General features: G+C 44.4%; 1 protein-coding gene and 1 long non-coding RNA gene across 5 annotated transcripts in view; one reads left to right on the top strand and one right to left on the bottom strand.

Moving 5' to 3' along the window:
• Window positions 1-1,415: 1,415 nt before the first annotated feature.
• On the bottom strand, window positions 1,416-11,436 carry LOC310666263. The gene is made up of 4 exons (XR_014505824.1): window positions 9,554-11,436; window positions 2,537-2,671; window positions 2,180-2,248; window positions 1,416-1,695 (listed from the first exon to the last, which is right to left on the bottom strand). It is a non-coding gene; the product is annotated as an uncharacterized lncRNA (long non-coding RNA).
• Window positions 11,437-11,543: 107 nt separating this feature from the next.
• The window catches only part of POGZ (pogo transposable element derived with ZNF domain), a 38,122-nt gene continuing 25,657 nt past the window's right edge, over window positions 11,544-24,008 (top strand). For 2 of the 4 annotated variants that reach the window (XM_083416434.1, XM_083416431.1), the window contains exon 1: window positions 11,544-11,962. The gene's annotated coding sequence lies outside the window, so the exon portion shown is untranslated. Of the gene's footprint in view, window positions 11,963-13,108; window positions 13,438-16,009; window positions 16,088-24,008 lie in introns of those variants that run through there. The other 2 variants (XM_083416432.1, XM_083416433.1) reach the window with 2 other exon arrangements.

The raw sequence follows: 24,008 nt of genomic DNA, 5'->3' as shown, positions 1-24,008 counted from the left end.
AGGAAAGGGCTCGAGGACGCTGCTGAGAGCCCCAGCGCCTCACCTGGCCAGGCTGGCCGGAAGGGACGCACGCCACTTCCGTCGCCCAGCTTGCGCAGACGAAGTTCTTATGTTGGGGGAGAAGCCGGAAGGGGCCACTCCCAGATTCTGCAAGTGACTAAGACGGACATGAACTTGGTAGATCTGAACTGTAAACAGTTTGCACAATGAAACCTGTAAAAGCCAGGTCGGAGTCCTGCCTGGTTACTCACGAGCAACCACCCCCAGCATCTGACACTCCCACCAGAGATACTGATGGGCACCAACTTAGAATAATAGAATGGTAGAGATGGAAGGAACCACAAGGGTCATCTAGCTCAACCCCCTGCAACGCAGGAGTCTTTTGCCCAATGTGGGGCTCCAACCCATAACCCTGAGATTAAGTGTCTCATGCTCTACCAAGTGAGCTATGGCTTTAAAAGAGGGCTAGACCAATTCATGGAGGGTAAAGCTATCAGTGGCTATTAAGCCCAATGGCTAGGCTCTCCTCCCCTGTCAGAGGCAGTACATCTCTGAAGGCCAGTTGCTGGAACCCACAGGAGGAGAGAGAGTTGTGCTGTTGTGCACAGGTCCTGCTTTTGGGATTCCCCTTGGCATCTAGCTGGCCCCTGTGAGAACAGGATGCTGGACTACATCTTTGGTGATCACTCGTAGCCAAGTAAGATTGTCTTCCATAAACACAGTTATATACACACACACACATATACATACGTACATATACAGTGGTACCTCGGGTTACAGACACTTCAGGTTGCATACGCTTCAGATTACAGACTCCGCTAACCCAGAAATATTACCTCGGGTTAAGAACTTTGCTTCAGGATGAGAACAGAAATCGTGCTCCGGCAGCAGCAGGAGGCTCTATTAGCTAAAGTGGTGCTTCAGGTTAAGATCAGTTTCAGGTTAAGAACAGACCTCTAGAACAAATTCAGTTCTTAACCTGAGGTACCACTGCATACACACACACACACACACACACACATATATACATACACACATTTTTATTAATTTTTTAACATATCAGTTCCAATAGTCTTACAACATAACTTCTCCTCTTATACAATATTTTTAGACTTCGGTCAACACCTCTGATGATTTTTTGTTCTTTATCACTTATTATGCATTTCTTAACTTCATATTACCTTTAATTGTCCTTATCTAATAATTCTCCTCATTATCTTTCTTGCAATATTTCAAATAATTCACCTTACAAAAAATACTTCTGGTTTCTTAATAAATGTATATTTCAACATCTTTTTCATCTCATTATATATCATTTCCCATAACTTTTCACTTTTTTACATTCCCACCACATGTGATAAAATGTTCCTTTTCTTTTCTTTACATTTCCAACATTTATTAACTAACTTTATACATTTTAGCTAATTTCACAGGAGTAATATACCACCTGTACATCATTTTCATCACATTTTCTTTTAAGGCATTGCATGCAGTCCTTAATCCTTCTTTCCACAATTTCTCCCAATCTTTTAACTGTATATTATACCCAAAGTCTTTGGTCCATAAACATGGTTTTAACAGTGAGTCCGTAAGTGACTGTGGAGGCCAATTCTGGATCCACACGTCCTTCCACAGTGGGGACATTGGTTTCCGGGCAGGAGTTGATCACGGTGTGGATTTGCCAAGCGTGCCTTCCTCTTAGCACGTTTCTCCCTTGCGTCCTGAGTTTGAGTGTCTTCAAAGCCCATGACACCTTTGGTCAAGGCTGTTCTCCAACTGGAGCGCTCACAGGCCAGTGTTTCCCAATTGTCTGTGTTTATACCACATTTTTTCATATTTGCCTTGAGAGAGTCTTTAAACCTCCAGCATTACGCTTTCCATTTTTAAGTTCGGAATGAGATACCTCATACCTCATGTTACGTTTGCTTCAGGTTGAGCATTTTCAGGATGCGTCACACGGCGACCCGGAAGTACCAGAAAGGGTTACTTCCATGTTTCACTGCTCGCGCAGACGCGCAAAATGACATCACACACACATGTGCAGAATCGGTGAATCATGACCCGCGCACACGCAGACACTGGTTGCGTTCCTTTCAGGTTGCGAACAGGCCTCCGGAACGGATCCTGTTCGCAACCAGAGGTACCACTGTACTGCTTTAAATGAATAGCACAATTGGACCCTCTGTGATGTTTCTCCCTTGCGTCCTGGACTACATAGGCCACCACTAGCCTGACCTAGCCTGCTCTTCTTACGTTGAAGAAGAAGAAGAAGAAGAAGAAGAAGAAGAAGAAGAAGAAGAAGAGGAGTTTGGATTTGATATCCCGCCTTTCACTCCCTTTAAGGAGTCTCAAAGCGGCTAACATTCTCCTTTCCCTTCCTCCCCCACAACAAACACTCTGTGAGGTGAGTGGGGCTGAGAGACTTCAGAGAAGTGTGACTGGCCCAAGGTCACCCAGCAGCTGCATGTGGAGGAGCGGAGATGCGAACCCGGTTCCCCAGATTACGAGACTACCGCTCTTAACCACTACACCACACTGGCTCTTGACCAAAGGAAATCCTGTTAAATATGCCCGTGACAAATATTGTGCACATAATACAACTACAGTTCTGTAATTTGGTTATCTCTGGATTCGAGTGGCCGAGGAACAAATGCCCTCTAGGATTTCACAGCTGAAAGAAGGAATAATCTTATCCTTTTATTTGTCATGTCTTTTTTCATGCATCTCTCCATTTCTCATGTTAATTTCAAAAGGCAAGAATATGTGATATACATTTTATTAATCTCTATCCCATTAACTGTCATCTTCTGGGGTCTTGTTTTCTATTCCATTTGCAGAAACCTAAATGCTTTGTGGTGGTAAATGCTCATAAAAGTGCACTTATTTAATGACATTAGCAGCTCTGAATGCCCTTCTGAGATATTTTTAATAGTGTGTCCATTTTTTACTTTAGACAATCAAAAGTATTTGAAATCAATTTTAAAATGTATGTAAAAATTTGGAAATTATCGCTCCATGTTTTATGGTTGTGGTTTTGGGTTTTTTGCAGTTTAAAGATTGGGAATAAATTGGACTATAGCACATAATAGAATTTGTTGTGGGGGTTTAGGCTTAAATTTGGAAAACAATTTTTTAAAAAAGCTAGAAAATACCAGAGTCCTCAAAAAGCAGGAAAGGTGAAACTGTGGGAACACGTGGTGGATTTTAGGTGATCTGGGAACAGGGTCTTCGATTAAAGACTGAGGAAAGCTTGTAGAAGGGGATATACATTATAAATGCTTCTAATTTTACTGGCTTCTTTAATCCGTTGCTGATCTACTGCAGAAAGCTTATTTTGTATCACTATCAGAGTATGTGTTGAAGGCAAGCTCTTAGAAGAGATATGCCCTCCTGCATGGCAGAAGAGATCATGTTTGCTATCTGTTGCTTTTATAATTAATTAAAGCATTCACATTCCACTTTTCGACTGAAAGGGGCTCCCAGGGTGACTTACAAAGATCGGAAATGAGATAGTCGTTGCTTTAAGCTTACCGTTTGAAAGATACAATACAGGAAGAAAAGGCACTGGTAGAGAAGAAGAAAGTAAACTCAGACACTAGCCCTTAGTCACAAAATTCTTATAACAACAGGTGGAATGAAAAAGATTCCAGGAAATGTATTGCTGCAAATCTCTCACCCAAACTAGCTGAGTTGCCCAGCCTCCCTATACTAGTCTTTATACTTACATCATCAACATCAACATCATTACTATAGTCTGTATACTACATCATCGTCATCATTACTACTACTACTACTATTATTATTATTAGGTAAAGGTAAAGGGACCCCTGACCATTAGGTCCAGTCGTGGCAGACTCTGGGGTTGCGGCGCTCATCTCGCTTTACTGGCTGAGGGAGCCGGCGTACAGCTTCCGGGTCATGAGGCCAGCAGGACTAAGCCGCTTCTGGTGAACCAGAGCAGCGCACAGAAATGCCACATGACCCGGAAGCTGTACGCTGGCTCCCTCGGCCAATAAAGCGAGATGAGCGCCGCAACCCCAGAGTCGGTCACGACTGGACCTAATGGTCAGGGGTCCCTTTACCTTTATCAACAAAAGAGTGGCCAAAATCCAGATAATGCAAGCAGGTAACCTGCCAGACAGGAGATAAACAACACACTCAGGATTCTGTTTTAGACAGCCCCCTGTGACGTAGGTATGATGTTTCTGGGGGTGGTCTTGGACTCCAGGGTGGGCAATTCCAAAAGTCTATATAAGGGTGGGCACACCTTGGTTCTGGGTCCTCCTCCTTTCCTGCGTGTGAGGGGAGCAGCCTGTTGCAACAGTTCAATAAAGATCAGGCTTACGAGCTGCTTTGCTTCTCAATATTCTCTGGTTGGCCTCTGTTATTTTCTCCGACCGATGGAGAACTTTCAAAGGACTCTATAAGGGCTCTTGTGTTCCCCATAAAGGAATAAGGGCAGATTTTGTTTACGACACTAGTTGATACCGTAGAAGAAAATTCCTGGCTTAAATGTTTCCGACAAATAACATCAACATTATCAAAATTCTGTGAATGGGATTTATTTGCCTAGACTTCATGAACCTGAAAGATGTGTCATAATGCTTTAGTCATATGTGAGAATAAAAACATGATTTGTGTTTCATGTAATTAAGTTTAAAAACATTCATTATGACTGTATTATGCCTTAAAGTGGTAAGTGAACACACTACTTGTTATGCCCGCAGTGATCAAACCGAAATCATATGACTCACACATACTCTTCTCTCTAAAAAAAAGAAAGTTCTGTCACTTTGTATGTGTTCCCAGACATTGCTCTTTCGTTCTGCCACTTTTCCCTCTAGTTGGAGTCGACTCCAGCTCCTTTAAGCCCCAACCAGTGTGGCCAGTGATCCTGGGTGATGGGAATCCAAAAACACCTGGAGGGTCACAAATTACTGTATTGGCCTGAATATAAGCCTCACTTCCCCCCCCAAATTCCGACCGTGAAAAGTTAAAGTGTGGCTTATATTCACGACATTACAGTATGCAGCCAGGAGCGTGGGGCAAACAGCGCCAGGAGTGCGCAAAGCGGTGCCCGTCCCATGCGTAGTCCCCCATCCTCTCCCCCAAGGCCGGGAAGGGAGAGAGCAAGGAAGGGGAAAGGCCGCCACCAACAAAGCGTAACTCCTCCTCCCACCCAGTATGCAGCCAGGAGCAGCGAGGAATAGAGTGGCTTATATTTGGGTATTTTTTCTTTTTTTCTCCCCCCCCCCTCCAATTTTAAAGGTGCGGCTTATATTCAGGTGCGGCTTATATTTGGGCCAATATGGTAGCTACCCCTGCTCCAGAAGTTTGCACTCCTGTTACTGTGAGTGTGGGTTCACCATAACATTTCGTGACAGCAGCCACGAAATTAAGAGACGCCTGCTTCTTGGGAGGAAAGCAATGGCAAACCTAGACAGCATTTTTAAAAGTAGAGACATCACCTTGCCAACAAAGGTCCGTATAGTAAAAGCTATGGTTTTCCCAGTAGTGATGTATGGAAGTGAGAGCTGGACCATAAAGAAGGCTGATCGCCGAAGAATTGATGCTTTTGAATTATGGTGCTGGAGGAGACTCTTGAGAGTCCCATGGACTGCAAGAAGATCAAACGCATCCATTCTTAAGGAAATCAGCCCTGAGTGCTCACTGGAAGGACAGATTGTGAAGCTGAGGCTCCAATACTTTGGCCACCTCATGAGAAGAGAAGTCTCCCTGGAAAAGACCCTGATGTTGGGAAAGATGGAGGGCACAAGGAGAAGGGGACGACAGAGGACGAGATGGTTAGACAGTGTTCTCGAAGCTACAAACATGAATCTGACCAAACTGCGGGTGGCAGTGGAAGACAGGAGTGCCTGGCGTGCTCTGGTCCATGGCGTCACGAAGAGTCGGACACGACTGAACGACTAAACAACAAGGCTGTTACCTTCCCAACTAGAAGCTAGTAGATCCATATGTTGAATAGGTAAATTGACTTTACTGGGCTCGGTCTAGTATATCTGAAGGAGCATCTCCACCCCCATCGTTCTACCCAGACACTGAGGTCCAGCACTGAAGGCCTTCTGGCAGTTCCCTCCCTGTGAGAAGCCAAGTTACAGGGAACCAGGCAGAGGGCCTTCTCGGTAGTGGCACCCGCCCTGTGGAACCCCCTCCCACCACATGTCAAAGAGAAAAACAACTACCACACTTTTAGAAGACATCTGAAGGCAGCCCTGTTTAGGGAAGCTTTTAATGTTTGATGCATTACTGTATTTTAATATTTTGTTGGAAGCTGCCCAGAGTGGCTGGGGAAGCCCAGCCAGATGGGCTGGGTGTAAATAATAAATTATTATTAGTAGTATTACTTTCAGTAAAGTGTATTTTATAGCTGAGACCACACTCCCCACTGATTTCAGACAGAGACAAACACAACTAACTGTGCTCTCTCTAGACCAGTGTTTTTCAACCTTTTTTGGGCAAAGGCACACTTGTTTCATGAAAAAAATCACGAGGCACACCACCATTAGAAAATGTTAAAAAAATTAACTCTGTGCCTATATTAACTATATATAAAGTAACTCTCTTGAATAGGAATCAAATAAACACAAAGAAAGTATTTTATAATTACTTTATTATGAAATAGTAAGTAAACAGAAATATGAAAAATTATAAAATACTTTATTCAGTGCGCAACCTGGGCCTGTTTGGCTGAACACAAAGCTGATATTCTGGCTGGAATCGAAGAAAGACACACACGTAGCTCTTCGTCAACAGCTCTGAGTCTCTCTCTGTATTTAGTTTTTATAGCAATCATGCTTGAAAAGCTCATCTCACACAGATATGTAGTGGAAAATGGGATAAATTTCAAAATAGCTTTGTTTGCCAGAAGGGGGAACTCCTTGGCAGTATCCAACCAAAAACTGTCCAAAGGTAGATCAGCAAATCTTAGCTTGAAACCACGATTTTGTCTCAGTTCAGTTAGTTCCTCCTGCTCCTGTAAAGTCATGTCCTTTCCACCAACTGATGCTGAGCTATAAGGGTCCTTAACCCAGTCAAGGCTTTCAGTGGAGACTGAAGAGAAATAAAATGACAACTTCTCCGGTCCTCCTGGTGACTCGAGTCATGACGTCTTCTTCTCTCTGCTGCTGCGCACACTGCGCTCGGAAGATGATGTCCTACTGTGATAGGTCCAGGCTGGAGTCTGGACCAATCACAGCCCGGACATCAGAAAAGTGGAGGGTGTCCCCCTGAGGAGCGCCAATCGGCGCCCCTGCTGGCCGAGGGTGGGGTCAAAAACCCCACTCCACCCCCATACCCAGGACACAGTCCAGCGCCTGCCTAGTGGGCGAAAATTTTTATTTTTATTTTTTAAAATCTTTCGAATTTTTCAATTTTTCCCACGGCACACCAGGCAACATCTCGCGGCACACTAGTGGTTGAAAAACACTGCTCTAGACCAGTCTAGACCAGGAGGTGGCGAACCTGTGTCCTTCCAGATTTTGCTGAACTACAACTCACATCACCCTTGACATTGGCCATGCTTTTTGGGGCTGATGGGAGTTGGGAGTCCAATAATATATGGAGGACAATGTTAGCCAACCCAGGTCTATACTATGGTCTACTGTTTCATTTTAGATTTTAGTTATATGTTACTTTAACGTACTGTGAGGCATTTCCTCCCCCAGGAGCTTCACTTGGGCCCCTTTCCTATGACTTCTAAATGTCTGTTTGTTTGTTTTTTAATCCACCAAGCTGTTAATTGATTTTATTGCTGGCACCCTATTCAATTTTATCTTATGCTGTTGTTGTTATGTGCTTAGCCAATCATTTTAAGAATTTTATTGTAAGATGCATCAAGAGGGCTTCTCCTAAAAGTCAGGGCAAATAATAATAATAATAATAATAATAATAATAATAATATATTTATACTCCGCCCATCTGGCTGGGCTTCCCCAGCCACTCTGGGCGGCTTCCAACAAAACACTAAAATACAGTAATGCATCAAACATTAAAAGTTTCCCTAAACAGGGCAGCCTTCAGATGTCTTCTAAATAAAAGGTGAAAGATTTATACGATCTGAAGAGAAACCAGAGTATATATGTCAGATGTCTTCTAAATAAATATAAATAAGTATTACTACATCATCACCCTCATTATTATCACAACCAATAGCACGAAGAAGGTCTGCCAGGCCTGCGTCTTGAGCTCACTGCTTTATGGAAGTGAGTCATGGGCAAAGCACATTAACCCCGACGTATGGGAATCCCTTGCAGGTGATCGCAGTGCCTGGAGACAGACAGACAGACAGACAGGTTGTGTAGCTGCAGCAGTGACCAGAGGAGGAATGAGCACTGAGAGGAGGGCAGAGAGAAGAAACGCTATGGGGCATCTGCAGCCGCACAAATGGGCCCCTTCATCTGCCCTCTCGGCAATAAAACATCTCTCTCCCGCATTGGTCTCTATGGCCACAGCAGGCGCTGCGACTCTCCAACAGTTTGACTTGCTTCCAAAGGTGCACTTTTGCATTGTCTCCCGAGACAGACGGTTATCAGAAACAATATTACTTTCATAAATATTGTTATCTCACCAGAAGCATTCAGGAACAAAGGTTGTTGTTGTTAAACTAGATAAATCTGTTACCCACTATAGGATATATAAATTTGGGGAATCATTTCAATAGTCAAAGCCTTCAGCTACGGGTAGCTTATTTTAATTAATTAAAGAAATTTAAAATTACCGTATTTTTCGCTCTATAAGACGCACCAGACCACAAGACGCACCTAGTTTTTGGAGGAGGAAAACAAGAAAAAAAAAAAATCTGAATCTCAGAAGCCAGAACAGCAAGAGGGATCGCTGCCCAGTGAAAGCAGCAATCCCTCTTGCTGTTCTGGCTTCTGGGATAGCTGTGCAGCCTGCATTCACTCCATAAGACACACACACATTTCCCCTTACTTTTTAGGAGGGGAAAAAGTGAGTCTTATAGAGCAAAAAATACGGTAATTAGCTAAAAAGGTTTTTAAATTCTCTGCCCCCCAGATGTCCTGTTACTGAAGGACAATTTGCAACTTAAGCCAATAAATAAATATAAATTGTAAAATTCTGTTTGATATTATTTGCTTTGGTGCGTTGTTAACAATGATTTTAATTGAAGTACATTACAGGATACTGTTTTCTCTGAATTATTTTTTAGTGGCCTGTCAGGCAAAATGTTTTTAAAATAAATTTATTATGTGTGTATCAGGGGACATATTTTGCATAACTAGCACAATGCTATCATTTTGATGGATGTGGTATGTGAGACGTCTTGTGCGACACCATCTATTAAGAATCAAGATTGCCCCTTCATTTGAATTCATTTTGAATTCTGTTGGTGACAGGAGGTTGGAAACTGGCTTTTGAACTAGTATGTTTTGAAGGAACCAATATTTACCTGTTCTGATGAATACTTATTGCCTCTCCTAAAGCTCCCAGTAACTTCTTGCCATTTTCATAAGGGCTACACATACTGCAATCAATATGATAATGTTATAATCCGGCTGCCAGCTGGCGTTACCTTTGGCTGCAATTCAGGTCTTGGCAATGCAACATCTTTATCAAAACGAGTTGTGATTCTGATCCATCTAGTTTGAGGGGAAACCAAACAAGCACTTCCAGACACAGTGTAACCTCTGCTTGAAACATGCTGGGAAGTTGTTGCTTTTAAATAAAACTTTGGGTATCCACCGGAATTTGCTGACTTGTTGACTTTGTGGCATTGCCCGCTCGCTGTGGAAACATAATAAAACACCTTTCAAGTACCCAGAGCTACAGAAATTTGTTGGCCCTTCGTTCATAATTTCCAACTAGCAGAATCTGTTGTGGCAAAGCAGCCCAAGTAATATTGCACTAGGGGACCATTAAGTCGTTATGAGACGCGGGTGTTAAGCCAGCACACTTTGCCACCTTCATATCCAGCTGTAATTAACTACTAGCTAAAGACCTTCAGCGTTAAAACGCTTAGTGAAATAGGACGGAGCCTCTGGGCACTTGCTCGACGCATACAACAGGAACAACTGTGTTCAGTGTCTTGTCAACAAGACAGTGGAAATTATAGGTATTAATTCAGAGGAAGAATCCCAGGAGCCACAAACTATTTACAAAGGGATGTTCCTCATCTTGATTTCTACCATCAAGTCCTATCCTTAAGCACAGTGACCCCAGTTCTAAGAAGACAGATTCTGGAAAAAGTCAGCCAATTGTCAACTACAGTATTTCACTTATTATATATATTCTTACTGCAGCCAGTGGCAGAACCTGGGAGTCTCAAATTTCTGCCGCACCCTGCACAATGCCAAAATTCAGTGCCCCCCGCCTTTCACCTTCCATTCTACCTCATAGTTGAGGTGCCCCCAACGCTCCATGCCCAGCGCAACCGAACACATGGTGCTCCCCTAAGTCCACCTCTGTAGTAGCCAAGGCTGCCATTTTGATTTTCTGCCAAAGTCACTGGGAAGTCTTAGACCTCAGTCCATTTTGATGGCTTTAAAAGTTTGAGTCAATCCCAACGATGAAGTAAACTAATGACTGATAACTGTTTTAATCCTCCAAAACCCCACATAATCCTTCATTATAGTCAAGGTTTATGTAGACATCAATTTTTTTGGCTTGATGTGACGGAGCATGTCCCCCCCCCCCCCCGATCACATTGTATCAAATGCTGTTCTCTTTGATAACTATGCTATTAGTGTTTTCTTTTTGACTTTAAGAACTTGCCTCCACCAGGCCATTGGGATATTTAACTTATTTATTTTTTCGGGGTGGGGTGCGTGTGGGCTGTTCCAACACATGCTTTGTTTGGACCTGGTTTCAACCAGAATGATGATTTTATTGTGATCTGCAGTTTTTTTAGGCAATCCTGTTATGAAAAGATGTGAGCTGTCTTATAAGTTCTTTGAGTGCAAATTGGAACGTTACTAAATAATTATTAAATAAGTTATTAATTAATTAAACGTCCAATAGACAACTGATCATCTAGCGGGGGAAAGTAAGACTGCCCACATAATGGGTTGAAATCCATGGAGACTTCGGTGTAGTTGAGTAATCTCAAATGCTTCTAAAAAAACTATATGTATGTCTGTATGTATGCATAATTTAAATAATCAGTCTTCAAAATCCAAGTGGCAGGATTATTTCTGATGCTTCTTTTCAACACTTGTTTGTTTGATGGAATGGTGCGGCCTTCCATGCTTCTACTTGAGCGCCAATGAGTTCCCAACAGCGGAGCCAAACCAAACCTCCAGAACTTTTGCATCTGTTGGAAAAGAGGGAAAAAATTGAAAATAAAAATTAGTAACATATTTTAGCGTAAATGCATCAGTAGCTGAATATTTGACCTGATGCGCTAACACCCCAATGTCTGCTTCCATGGGGAATGGCCAACCTTGATCCCATGTCCCCCCCCCCCACACTTGTTGTCCCCTTTCTAGCTTGAAAATACCTTTAAAAAAAGACACACACCCCCCAAAACACTGGGAGGAACCAGAGGGGAGGGGGGAAATCACCCAAAATAATTTATGCCTCAGACAAACTTCACCAGGTTGGGTTAGGGTGTGCCAGCCTGCCAGTGACGTCACTCCCCCAGCCAATCGGCCGCCGGGTTTGCGGGACGCAGGAAATGACGTCACCGTATCCCTCCGCCGGCCAGGACCCCTTTTTGTGTGTGTGTGTTGTTCCTTCAGTACCAACCCGCAACCATATTTTTAAATTATTATTTTTTCAACAGGGGGAAAAAAATAAACCGGAGGTTTGAGGGAGGGAGGGGTGTGTGCGTCGAAGCTCATGCTAGGCCTCTCTCCTCCGAGGAGGGGTGCGCGTGTCCCTTTAAGAGTGTGGACGCGCCAAGCCTCCGAGGGCTCTGAGGAGGGAGACGGGAGGCGCAGAAGCGGCGGCGGCGGCGGCAGCCGCGGCGGCCAGAGCCCGGAAGGTGAGTTGGCGCCATTCCGTTATGTAGGGGAGAGGCGGACGCGACAGAAGGCACGACCCGCTGGCGGCAAGGGGGGAGGGGAAGGAGCAGCGCGAGAGGGAAGAAGAGAAGGTGTGTGTGTGGTGTGTCTGTGTGAGGGGAGCGCGCGTGCGCCATGGCGTCGGCGGCGCGCGGGCGCCAGCCAACGGAACGCAGGTGGCGGTTGGGAGACCGTTGGAAACCGGTTCGAACCGCCCGGCTCTCTTTTTCGTCTCCTCACCGGCCCGCTTTTCCCCCCTTCCTTTATATATATATATATATTTTTTACCTCAGCCGCGTATGGGGGGGAGGGGGCAGCGAGGGAGAAAGTGCGCGCGCGCCGTACACAAAGCGAGACGTTCCGTGGGGGGGGAGGGGTCGCGAAAGCCGGCGATTGGAGGGATTTGGGGAGGAGGCGGGGCCTCGCTCTTAGAGGGGGAGAAAGGGGGCGTGGTTTCGCTCTTTTCCCGCCCGCTAGGCGGCGCGGCCTTGTTACTTTTTCCCTCCGCCCGCTGTGAGGAGAAGGCGCGGAGTGATCCCGGACTATTTCGTCCTGAGGGGCGGGACGAGAAAGAGAGGAGAAAAAAACGGAGTGAGGTGGCCGTGGCTCCCTCCGCCCACTTCTTTTTCGTCCCTCAAACACCCCCCCCCCAAATCTCCTTTGAGCTACTAAGTAAAAGCATAAATGCACACCACCCGATGTAATAATCAGAATAAACCTATGGACTGCATGTATCTACACCCCATCCACACACACACACACACATATAGTGCAAATTTATTAATATATTAATCTAATGCACCCATCCTTCCCAAGCTGCAACTCAGTTGCTGGGTGGGCGGCCATGTTGGGCAAAGGGATTATTTTTCTTTCCTCCCCCCCACTAAAGCATGAGGTGTTGTGCTTTCTAAGGTGATTTTTAAGTTCATATTGGGAGGAATAATGATATTTCGTTGGGGTCCTCTGGAGTGGGAACTAGCTGGTTTTGAATTTCCCTCACTTTGAGGGTGGGGGGGAAAAAAGAGTAAGGGAGATGCTTCACTTCAGAAATCGCTTCCCACCCCAAAACACACACACATAATTATAACAATATAAGAATACGTTTGTTTGGGGGGGCTTTTAATATTCTGACAACCCCCTCCATTCCCCCCCCATCAGAATTAAGAAAGGAAGCTTCATCCCTTGACCTGACTTTGTTGTCATGTCAACCACCTCGAGGCAACACAGCTCCTTTTATTCTGCATTAAATAGAATTCCGCATTTGCGTTGCCGATGTGAGTTCTGTGAGAGTTGCAGGGGGGGGAACCCACCCTTTCCATACTAATTCACACCGAGGGCTGTTTTTGTTCACTGCCAAAGTCTTCTTGTGCAGGGTGTTTGCGGCCATGTGACAGTCGCGGCCGGGGCTCCCCCCTTTCCCTGTGCTTACGATCAGCTGTTGGGCTAGGAGCTACAGGTGAGGTTCCCATTAATTTTTCTTCTGTGCATTATAACATAATGATCGTCCGCGCACCGTAGGTAGGAAAGCCACCGTTCCCCAACTCTGCATCTGTGCAGCAAGGAGGCTGGTGGGTTGACACCTTTATGGCTTCAGGGATATGTCACATTTGTATACAGTGGCCTGGTTTAATAAATGAGCACGGGAGATTAGGATATCAGTGGCTAGAAGGCATGATGGCTGTGTTGTCCACTGTCAGAAGCAGTATGCCTCTGTATACCATATGCTGGGAATCGCAAGGGGGAAGAGTGCTGTTGTTTAACTTCATTGTACACAGGTTGTACAATGACAATAAAAGTACAGTGGACACTCGGGTTGTAAACGTGATCTGTGCGGGATGCACGTTCGCAACCCGCAGCGACGTGTCTGCGCACGCACGGGTTGCGATTTAGCGCTTCTGCACATGCACAACCGCCGAAACCCAGAAGTAACCCGTTCCGGTACTTCCAGGTTTTGGTGGGTGCATAACCCAAAACAATGCAACCTGAAGTGGATGTAACCCGAGGTATGACTGTATTATTACTGTGCCCAGGTCAGCGTGTGGGCTTTCCAGAGGCCCTTGGTTGACCTCTGCATGAATAGTATGCTGGGCTAGACAGACCTTTGCCAGGGCCCTTATGCGCTTAAACTATGGTTTATTAAACCATGGCTTAGCGTTGCATGCAAAGGCCAGTTGCTTAATTGTGGTTTGTTTACTGCCCAACAGGCAGTGGTCTGAAACCCTGGTTTGTTGTTGGCTTGCAAAACTTGGTTTGCTTTAACCACGTCTTGGGTATTATGTGTTAATTCTCTAGGAATCGCCCCTAAGATCTTTTGATGAAATACGGCATATGAATTTAATAAATAATAATAATGGTTTGTTTGGCCACCCCATCCTCAGATGCTCAGTAACCCGTAAAGGCACTAGGCAAAAGCAGCTGGGAAACAAACCAAACGCTGGAGAAAAGCCATGGCTTCTTTGATTGTCTGTGGGACAACTCATAACTTGTTAAACTGTGGCTTAAACCAGGTTAAGTGTGAACCAGGCCATTATCTTCATGTGCTTATATAGCAAGACAGTAAGCTGGCCCATTTTCCTTAACTCCAAATTACAGGTGGGCATTGAGACAGACATATTTGTTGCTGTTAGGGCATCCTGTGAATTCATGGCAGGTGGTATAAACTTATAGCTCACAGATCACAGTGCAGATTGGCACCTGTATACATGGTGGCAAATTCTGTGAATGGATCCTCTGCTGTGTAGGGATTTTGTAAAGTGTCAAACAGTTGAAAAGGTGGTACCTTTTAACTTGATTGTGATGTGTAAGCCCTGCTGTGGAAAGGTGACGAACTTCCCCAGATTTGATATACTAGAAGGCTCCTAAGAGTTTTCCTGTTGAAGTAAATCCTACTGTATTCAGTGGGATTTGTTCCCTAATAAGTGAGTTCAGGAGTCTTAGAAACACAAGATTTGGGCATCCTTTGTTAGTTACAAGGTCTGGAAAAAAATTCCAAGCAGTCTACCCAGGTCTATAAGAAAAATAAATAGTTTGGTGACAAATTTAGGATAATAGTTTGCATAAATTTAGGGCACACTCTCTCAGTGCCCCTACCTTTATGTGCCTAGAACAAAATACTGTAGTCCTTTAAGAAAGGTGTTTTTATTTTATTGCCATATATCACTGTTTCTCTAGCACTTGTTCCTGTTGTAATATCAGACACCAGCATGAGCACCATAATGGATTAAATTATCTTCATGTTCAGCGGAGTTTTCAATGTCAAGGCTGTATTTTTTTAAAAAGACAAACAAACAAAGCACTCTGTGCATAGGAAACTCATTGAGATGAGTGTTAATGTACTTGCTGCTGTCTGCTGCTCAAACTGCTACTGAGGTTGTAGATTCATGGGCTCTTTCAAAAGTTGGCAATCCTACTTCCATGAGGAAGAAGGCACCCTCTTCTTCAAAGTAGGATGGTATTTTCTAGGTAGGACTCTGCCACATTGTTTAACAATAACAACAAATGAATAAATAAATAAACTGTTGAATTGGTTGGCTGGTTCTAATATACCATGCTCTGAACTGTCACTTAAATTAGTCAGCATTTAATTTTGACACATTTTTAATATACCATTTCCCAATGTGCTTAGGAAAGTGTGCACAGAGTTTACCAACTTAGTGTTCATAACAACCCTGTAAAGAGAGAAAGACTGAGAGTAACCCAACATCACCCAGTGAATTTCTTCACTAAGCTGGGATTTGAACATCCTTTGAAGGGTGACCAACCATTCACTTTCTTCAGTTTTATCTATCTATCTATCTATCTTATCTATCCATTCTGTCTGAAAACACGAGCAGTAAGTCCTGTTTATCTTCCTTAATCTATGCTAAATACACCCCGTATCTTCAGACTTTCCTCAGACTATCTCCCTATTTTCCAACTTCTTTGGGTTGCCCAAGAGATGCTTCACTGGTCCAAAATAGACCAGTTCCATTGCTTCCAGAATCTTGGCTGTGATATTTCATTGATGCAACATTCTTCTGTATCATAGCAACCTATTGTTGGCTTATCTTATGTCCATTTTGTCGTACTGTAATTCCTGAATCTTCCTTTCGAAGTGCGAGTAGCTAGTGAGTTTTGCCCCATCATGAAGTTAACATATTCAATAACCTTCTGTGTAACACTTACACTTAACTTCTACTTCCATTCAATTGCATCTTGATCTCTCCTTCGTTTCAGGTCATTTTGAATTTTTCCTCAGAAATGGTTGCACGTCCTCCTACTTTTGTCTCATTTTCATAAGCATATATGTCAGGGGCGCGGAACCTCAAGCACAGGAGGTGAAAGTGGCCCCCCAGTCCTCTCTCTCTGGCCCTCATAACCCTTCTTGAGAGTTGTATACACCCTGCTTCCCAGGCAACCCCCCTCAGTAGCCCTGCTTTACACCCCCAGTGCTTCTGCCTGGCTGGAATGTGTTGTTGAAGTCTGATAATGCCTCTTGCTGGTCTGGATACAGAATGGTGTGTGAGTGTGTGCAGAAACTAACTTACCGTATATAGGTGAAATTGGTATTAGTTGCTCCTCTCATTTTACCCTCTGGCCCTGCCCACTGCAGACATGTCACCTTCAAAAGCTTGCCTGAAAGTGAATGCGCGGCTCAAGCTGAAAAAGTCTCTATCCCTGTTATTGTTGTTTAGTCGTTTAGTCGTGTCCGACTAAACCAGAGCACGCCAGGCACCTCTGTCTTCCACTGCCTCCCGCAATTTGGTCAAACTCATGATGGTAGCTTCGAGAACACTATCCAACCATCTCGTCCTCTGTCGTCCCCTTCTCCTTGTGCCCTCCATCTTTCCCAGCATCAGGGTCTCTTCCAGGGAGTTGTCTTTGTCCATGGAGTTTTCTTGGCAGGGATACTGGAGTGGCTTGCCGGTTCCTCCTCCAGGTGGATCACGTTTGGTCAAAACTTTCCACTATGACCTGTTCATCTTGCCCTGCTCGGCATAGTTCATAGCTTCTCTGAGTTATTCAAGCCCCTTCACCACGGCAAGGCAGTGATCCATGAAGGGGTTATCTATCCCTAGTTATGTAATTAATGTGGATTTTGAATAGTGCGTGACCCTAGGTCTGACCTCTGCAGAATCCTCTGACTGAATTTCTCTGTCAACATGCATGTAATTGAACAATGTGTAGCATCTTGTCAGTTCCTTCAAGACTAACCTTTGAGTGTGTGTTTTAAACCAGTTCTGCTGTCTGTCAGGTGACTGTGTCTTCTACCCACCTCTTCCCAGGAGTTCTCCCAGGTGCCATGCTTCTTGTTGAATCAGAATCTCCTGCTAGGAAAATGGACCTTTTGAGTTGGAAAGCTTCTCTTCTCTTAACAGTACTTTGAGGAAGTCGTAGACTCTTTGGCCTGAAAAATGCGTCACAAGAAATTGGATCTAGGGCTGGTTTGTTGCATTCCAGAATCATCCAGCCTCAATCCCTCTGGCCAGTATGACATTATTAACATACCCTTTTAAAAAATAATAAGAATGTGTTGATGAAAATGTGAGGGGAGGAACTGCAGCTCAGTGGTAGAGCAACTGCTTTGCATGCAGGAGATACTGGGTCCAATAGCATCTCCACCTAGGGCTGTGAAGAACTCCTGCCTAAAATCTTGGGAGAACTGCTTCCAGTCAGTGCAGATAATACTGTCTGACTCAGTATGGCAGCTTCCTATGCCCCTGTTGAAATCAGCCGATCATTCAGAATCATGAGGACTGGAATCTTGCTTTAGTTTTGAGGCAAGGACCACAGCTCTGTTTTAGAGCACATAGTTTGCATGTAAAAGGTCCCGGGTTCAACTCCCTGCACTTCCATGAGAGCCACTGCCAGTCAGTGTGGACAGTACTGAGCTAGTTGAATCAAGGATCTGATTCAATATAAGGCAGTTTTCTGTGCCATGTTGTTGTTGTTTAGTCGTTTAGTCGTGTCCGCCTCTTTGTGACCCCCTGGACCAGAGCACGCCAGCCACTCCTGTCTTCCACTGCCTCCCGCAGTTTGGTTAAACTCATGTTAGTAGCTTCGAGAACACTGTCCCACCATCTCGTCCTCTGTTGTCCCCTTCTCCTTGTGCCCTCCGTCTTTCCCAACATCAGGGTCTTTTCCAGGGAGTCTTCTCTTCTCATGAGGTGGCCAGAGTATTGGAGCCTCAGCTTCAGGATCTGTCCTTCCGGTGAGCACTCAGGGCTGATTTATTTAAGAATGGATAGGTCTGATCTTCTTGCAGTCCATGGGACTCTCAAGAGTCTCCTCCAGCACTATAATTCAAAAGCATCAATTCTTTGGCGATCAGCCTTCTTTATGGTCCAGCTCTCACTTCCATACATCACTACTGGGAAAACCATGTACACCTTCAATATTCCAAGTTGCTGCTGGAGTATGGGGGGGAAATCTTACATGTTCCTAGGCGCCATTTGTAATTGTTGGAACCACACCCTGGGACCTGCTGGTGAAGAGTAGGCAATAAATTTAACCATCAGTTAATTGATTTTGGGAGCACTATAACCAAATTTGTCAGTGATGGGCAGCCTGGAAATTACACACACACACATACTGGCCAATCCCAGGATAATACCATCCTTTCTTCTTTTTCTGCTAAAAATAAGCTCCCCATTTAACCACCCCATAGCTTCAAACAGCTGAGTCCTGTGGCGGCTTAAAAGACTGTCACTTCAGAGGACCACAGGCCACGTGGTCAGATTTGGAAAAGTGGTCTCTAGCCCAAGAAACCTTATAGCATGAGAAACGTGATAATCTTTCAGGTGCCACTGAATCCTTGGTTTTTTATTCTTACAAAATGTGGTCAGCCCTCTGGAATTGTAAGCCTAATTCTGTTTGAGGGGTGGATAACCTGTGGGTCGCCAGATGTTACTGAAGTACAGTTCCCACTGTCTCTGATTATTGGCCACGATGGTTAGGGCTGATGCAAGTTTGAGCCAGACAACATCTGGAGGGGCCAAGGTTTTCCCAGCCCTGGTCGAATTAATTGTTGGATTTCAACTAGTGGGCTAGAATGCACAAGTGTGACATCACTATCTTTCTTTTCTTCTTGGAATTTTTTTTAAGAGAAGGGGAAATATTGAGAAAAGTGCAGGAAGTAGAGAGGAAAGCAGGGGGAAGCAATAATAATAATAATAATAATAAGTGTGTGCAGGGTTTATTTTATGAAGTGGATTGGTCCTATGTTGTGTGTTAGGGTTAAAGATCTGAAAGGTTTGGTGACTCCTGTAATGCAGGTGTCTCTCGGCCCTCCAGATATCTCTAGACTCAAGTTCCCATCCTCCCTGACCATTGGCTGGCCATGCTAGGTGGGGACTGATGGAGTCCAACAACTCAGCTTTATCCACCTTTGCTGTAAACAAATTCCTTCTATCCACTGTTCTCAGTCTGCCTTGAAGCATCTAGGGTTTTTACACACTTTGTATCTTTTACATACTGCTTTTCTGTCAAAATATCCACAGCCGTTAACTCTGTGGTTATGGCCGTGGTACCCCTTGATAACAGCCGTCAGTAAACAAGCCACTCACTGTGTTTCACCCAGGCATAATATGTTTTCATCATCCTGACTTTTAATATGCTAAAAGCAGATTGGCACTATGTGCTCCTGGTTGGAAGAGGAAGACCAGTTTCCTAGAGAGACTGGCTGGCTGCTCCCGAGTTGCTTCTTATTGGAGCACGGTCCCCGTGCATCCTCCCCGCATTCCTCTGTTACTGTTGATCAAGTGTGTATCCTTGCCAACCTGCGTGGGTGTTGTGAGGTCTCGGTTAAATACTGGCTGTTGAGTGCACTGGGTTTCTGAGAGAGGTGACCCCGTAGCAATCTCTGGGTATTTACTTGCCGGTAGCATTGTCAATGTGCACGATGCTTTACGATGTACAAGAGGTCCAGTGTGAAATTTAATGTGGGAGGTAGTGTTGGCTCCAGGTTTCAGAGAACCTCCTCCCTTCAGCGAATCTACCTCCTCTCCACCATCATCACCATCTCCCTCTCTTCCTCTTCATGGCAACAGAGCTGCTTGCTTGACAAGCAGAGAACGAACAAGATACCTGAGAGTGTCATTTCTGATCCACTTTCTCACCACTAACACTTTCTGGACCAGAGTGAAGAGGCTGATAAACAAGCAAGGAGGTTGCAATGGTGGAGAGGAGGAGTAGCAGGTCTTGCAGGGAGGTGCTGTTGCTATTCACACACACACACACACACACACACACACACACACACACACTCCACCAGTGTGGGCCCCCAGCAAATTTCCAACCACTGGAGCCAACCGTGGTGGAAGAGGCAACAGAAGGAGGAGAAGAGTAACTACAGGAAGAATATGCATTCCTTTCTAGATAAAAGGCGAGGTGTCTGTCCCAAGGGGACTTACATTTTAAAATTAGTCAAAGGGAAGTGTGTGTGAGTGTGGTAGCAAGGAGCGGAATAATATGTGTTTATTCCAGTTGCAATCATTACAATGTAATTTTACACAGGCTTTTCAAATAGCCACACATCTGATCGCCCATGGTGAAGGAGATTCACCTCCATGTGAACCTTGCTTTTTTAAAAAAAGTTCAGGACCAAATCAATAACCTAAATATGAGTATGATGGTTTTAACCTCTCGTTTTCCTCAGCAATTTTTCAGCCATTCTTTTTCTTGGGGGGGGGGGCGCGGAGCGTTGTAACACTTGGGGACTTTTCTTAGATTACGTGGGGCATATTAACTCTGTTCATCTTGTATGACTTGCTAACAGTGGCGCACAGAGTTTGATGCTGCTGGTTGGAAAATAAAATGGGAACGCAGTTAATGAGCTTCACCTAATAGTGTTGATGTGAAAGGAACAAGGGAGCATCAGTCAGCATTAGATGCTTCAGGGATACACCGCCCCCAACACACACCCCCTGACAGTTGTAAGGTGAACTGAGTCAGCCTGTGTGTCCTTCCTCCTTCAGGGCCATAGCGCCTGCCTATATTAGCAGAGTGGGATTAAGAACACATTAAGAGTCTGCTGGATCAGGCCAGTAGCCCATTTAGTCCAGGATCCCGTTCTCACAGTAGCCAACCAGATGCCTGTGGGAAACCTGCAACAGGGATCTGAGTTCAAGAACCCTCTCCCCTCTGTTGTTTTCTAGCAACTGGCATTTGGAAGCGTTGCTGTCTCCAGCTGTTGAGGCAAAGCATAGCCACCATGGCTAGTATCCATTGATGGCCTACTCAGTGGATTTGTCCAGTCCACTTTGATCAACACTCCATGGCCTCCCTCCTTCAAGGGGTCTAGATTAGCAGAAACCTCACCAATGTTCTATGCTCTGTTTTGAACTATAACTTCCATCACCCACAGCCATCCAGATCTGGAGGTTTTCAGATTGGTGAAGGCTTGGTTGGTGGGTACATCCATCATATCATTTGTATGTGGGTTATAATATTGTAATTATAATATTGAGTATGAGTGCTTTATGTAAGAGTGGTTGGTTGAGGTAGTGAAGGAGTGTGGTGGTTGCATGGAAGGTGAGTGGACCAAGTGAGTGGGTGTAATGACAATGTGTTTTAGCTGGTTGAAATATTACGTTGTGCTGCCTTGTAGTGCTCCCCTATTTCATTTACGTGAGTATTGTGTTTATGTATGGATATTGTTTATATATTTGTTTCACAAATCACTTGATGGAAGATTTTCTTGTACTTACTTACTGTGCTCATATCTATCCATTGTAAATTGCTTTGAGATCTCAGACAACAACCAGTCTATATATGTAAATAATAAACACTGTTTTCATTTTTCATGGCACTCAGTTTGAAAATAATGGAATGATTCCTTTCCTTGTTGTAAGAAAATTTAAAACTGGTTTGGCTGCTTAAGTTAAGGAAGTGGTCTGTATTTATTATTATTATTATTATTATTATTATTATTATTATTATTATTATTAGTGCCAGGCTGTTAATCAATTAAGTACACTAAGTACAGTAACTTAATTACTTAGTGCCCACAAAGATCTGTTTTAATAGAACAAACCTCTAATATGTTCGAATCTGGTTTAGAAGGGGGAAAAAGATATCTTGTGATATATTTAGCACATTCTGGGTCCATGTTTGCGAATGAGCATCTGCCTGTGCGGTGGCAGAAAGCAAAATGTTAGCATTATTTATCACTTGGATTAAATAATTGGATTGAATCAGGGAAGCCTTAGGGTCTCAAAATTATGTACAGCAAAGGCTTTGGGAGGAAGACTGAAGGGAAGAAGAAATGTGGAAGATTTCTGCTTAGTTGAACTGGTGTGTGGAAGTGGTACAAATTTGTGCTTGAGGCTGGACACAGTGGCCTGCTTAGAATTTGTCTCTTCACAGTTCTTGAAGAGTTCTGGAGGTTTAAATTAATATGCTGGGGTTGTAGGTAGACCAGTGAATCTTGATCCCAGGCTATGTTTGTTTTCAAATCTTCAAAGATGTTGATGCAGGCAACCAAGAGAATTAGTTCAATGGGACATCCCAACCAAGCAAAAAGACTCAAGTAGGCTATGATGCAAGCTTGGTGGAGGTGTGTGGCCTGGAGAGAATCTTGAGGGTCAGACAGAGAGGCTTGGAGAGCTGTATTTGGTTTCCAGGCCTGTGGCTCCCTGCCTTTGATCAATGTGGACCCAAGGGGTTTGAAAACAGCTGTATCGCTTGAGCAGCATCCAGCTTTCTGCTCAGAGCAGACCCACTGAAATGAATGGACCTCAGTTGGATGCAAACCCCGGTAACAGAGGACCCACAGAGGTTGTGAGGAAAAGAGGATGAGTCGTGATGGGATGTCAAAGGGAGTTGGCTTCAGTAGGTGACCAAGAAGTTGATGGCAAATAGCACAATGGACAGAGAGTAAAAGTTTAATGGGACGCGGGTGGCGCTGTGGGCTAAAGCCTCAGCGCCTAGAGCTTGCCGATCGAAAGGTCGGCGGTTCGAATCCCCGCGGCGGGGTGCGCTCCCGTTGTTCGGTCCCAACGCCTGCCAACCTAGCAGTTCAAAAGCACTCTCGGGTGCAAGTAGATAAATAGGGACCGCTTACTAGTGGGAAGGTAAACGGTGTTTCCGTGTGTGGCTCTGGCTCACCAGAGCAGCGATGTCACGCTGGCCACATGACCCGGAAGTGTCTTCGGACAGCGCTGGCCCCCGGCCTCTTGAGTGAGATGGGCGCACAACCCTAGAGTCTGTCAAGACTGGCCCTTTACCTTTACCTTAAAAGTTTAATGAGATTGGAAATGGAATCATACAGAAGAAGGTGGAATTTAAGCCAAGAGGTGTTATCTGAAGAGTTGAAAGGCAGGAGGCCGAATGGCAAAAGTCTCTGTATTCACTTTTAGTTGCTTGCTACAACATCTTTCCAACCACGCATTATCTGCAATGGTGACTTCCATGCCAGTTTTGAGCTGGTTAAAAGCCCATAGGAATAATAAAATGAATCATGCACACTAACACAACCAGCTAAAATGGAAACAGTCCATTCAAATTCTCTTGCACGTTGCTTAGAGATGACCGTGATTGAGCGGTATGCAAATTGTTGAAATAATATAACAATAGAGTAGTAGACACGTTGAAATTAATGGACATGACTAACTTAGGTCCATTGATTTCAGTAGGTCTAACTTGAGTAAAATTTGGTTGCAGACAACCCATTAAAATTGAAACTACTAGGGTTGCCATGTTTCAGAAACAAAAAACTAGGACACCCTGAAAGTTGTTTAGCTTTAAAGTGCTTCTCCAGGACTTTGTCAATGAGCTTGTTCAGCCAGTTCACTGTTGGCCAGGGGGTCATCATTCAGGCCTGCTGCTATCATGGCATTGTCGTAGATCTGGCCAAGCAGCATATGGGCCAGATCAGGCTGGCTGGCTGGGGCAGAGCTAGTTGAGCTTCCTGATAAAAAAAACCAGGAGTAAACATCAACTTTGTTTTGCAAATGTAATGCTACGTAAATGGAAGAATAGCAAGAAGTATGGCAAAACTGATCCATTAAGAGGACATTTTTTAGCTGCCCTGTGAATAAAATTTTTTGT

This window comes from Podarcis tiliguerta, assembly GCF_965153285.1.
Source record: "Podarcis tiliguerta genome assembly, chromosome: 16".
NCBI classification, from domain to species: Eukaryota; Metazoa; Chordata; class Lepidosauria; order Squamata; family Lacertidae; genus Podarcis; species Podarcis tiliguerta.
The sequence above is the reverse complement of the archived record's forward strand: the minus strand, read 5'-3'. Positions and strand labels throughout refer to the sequence as shown.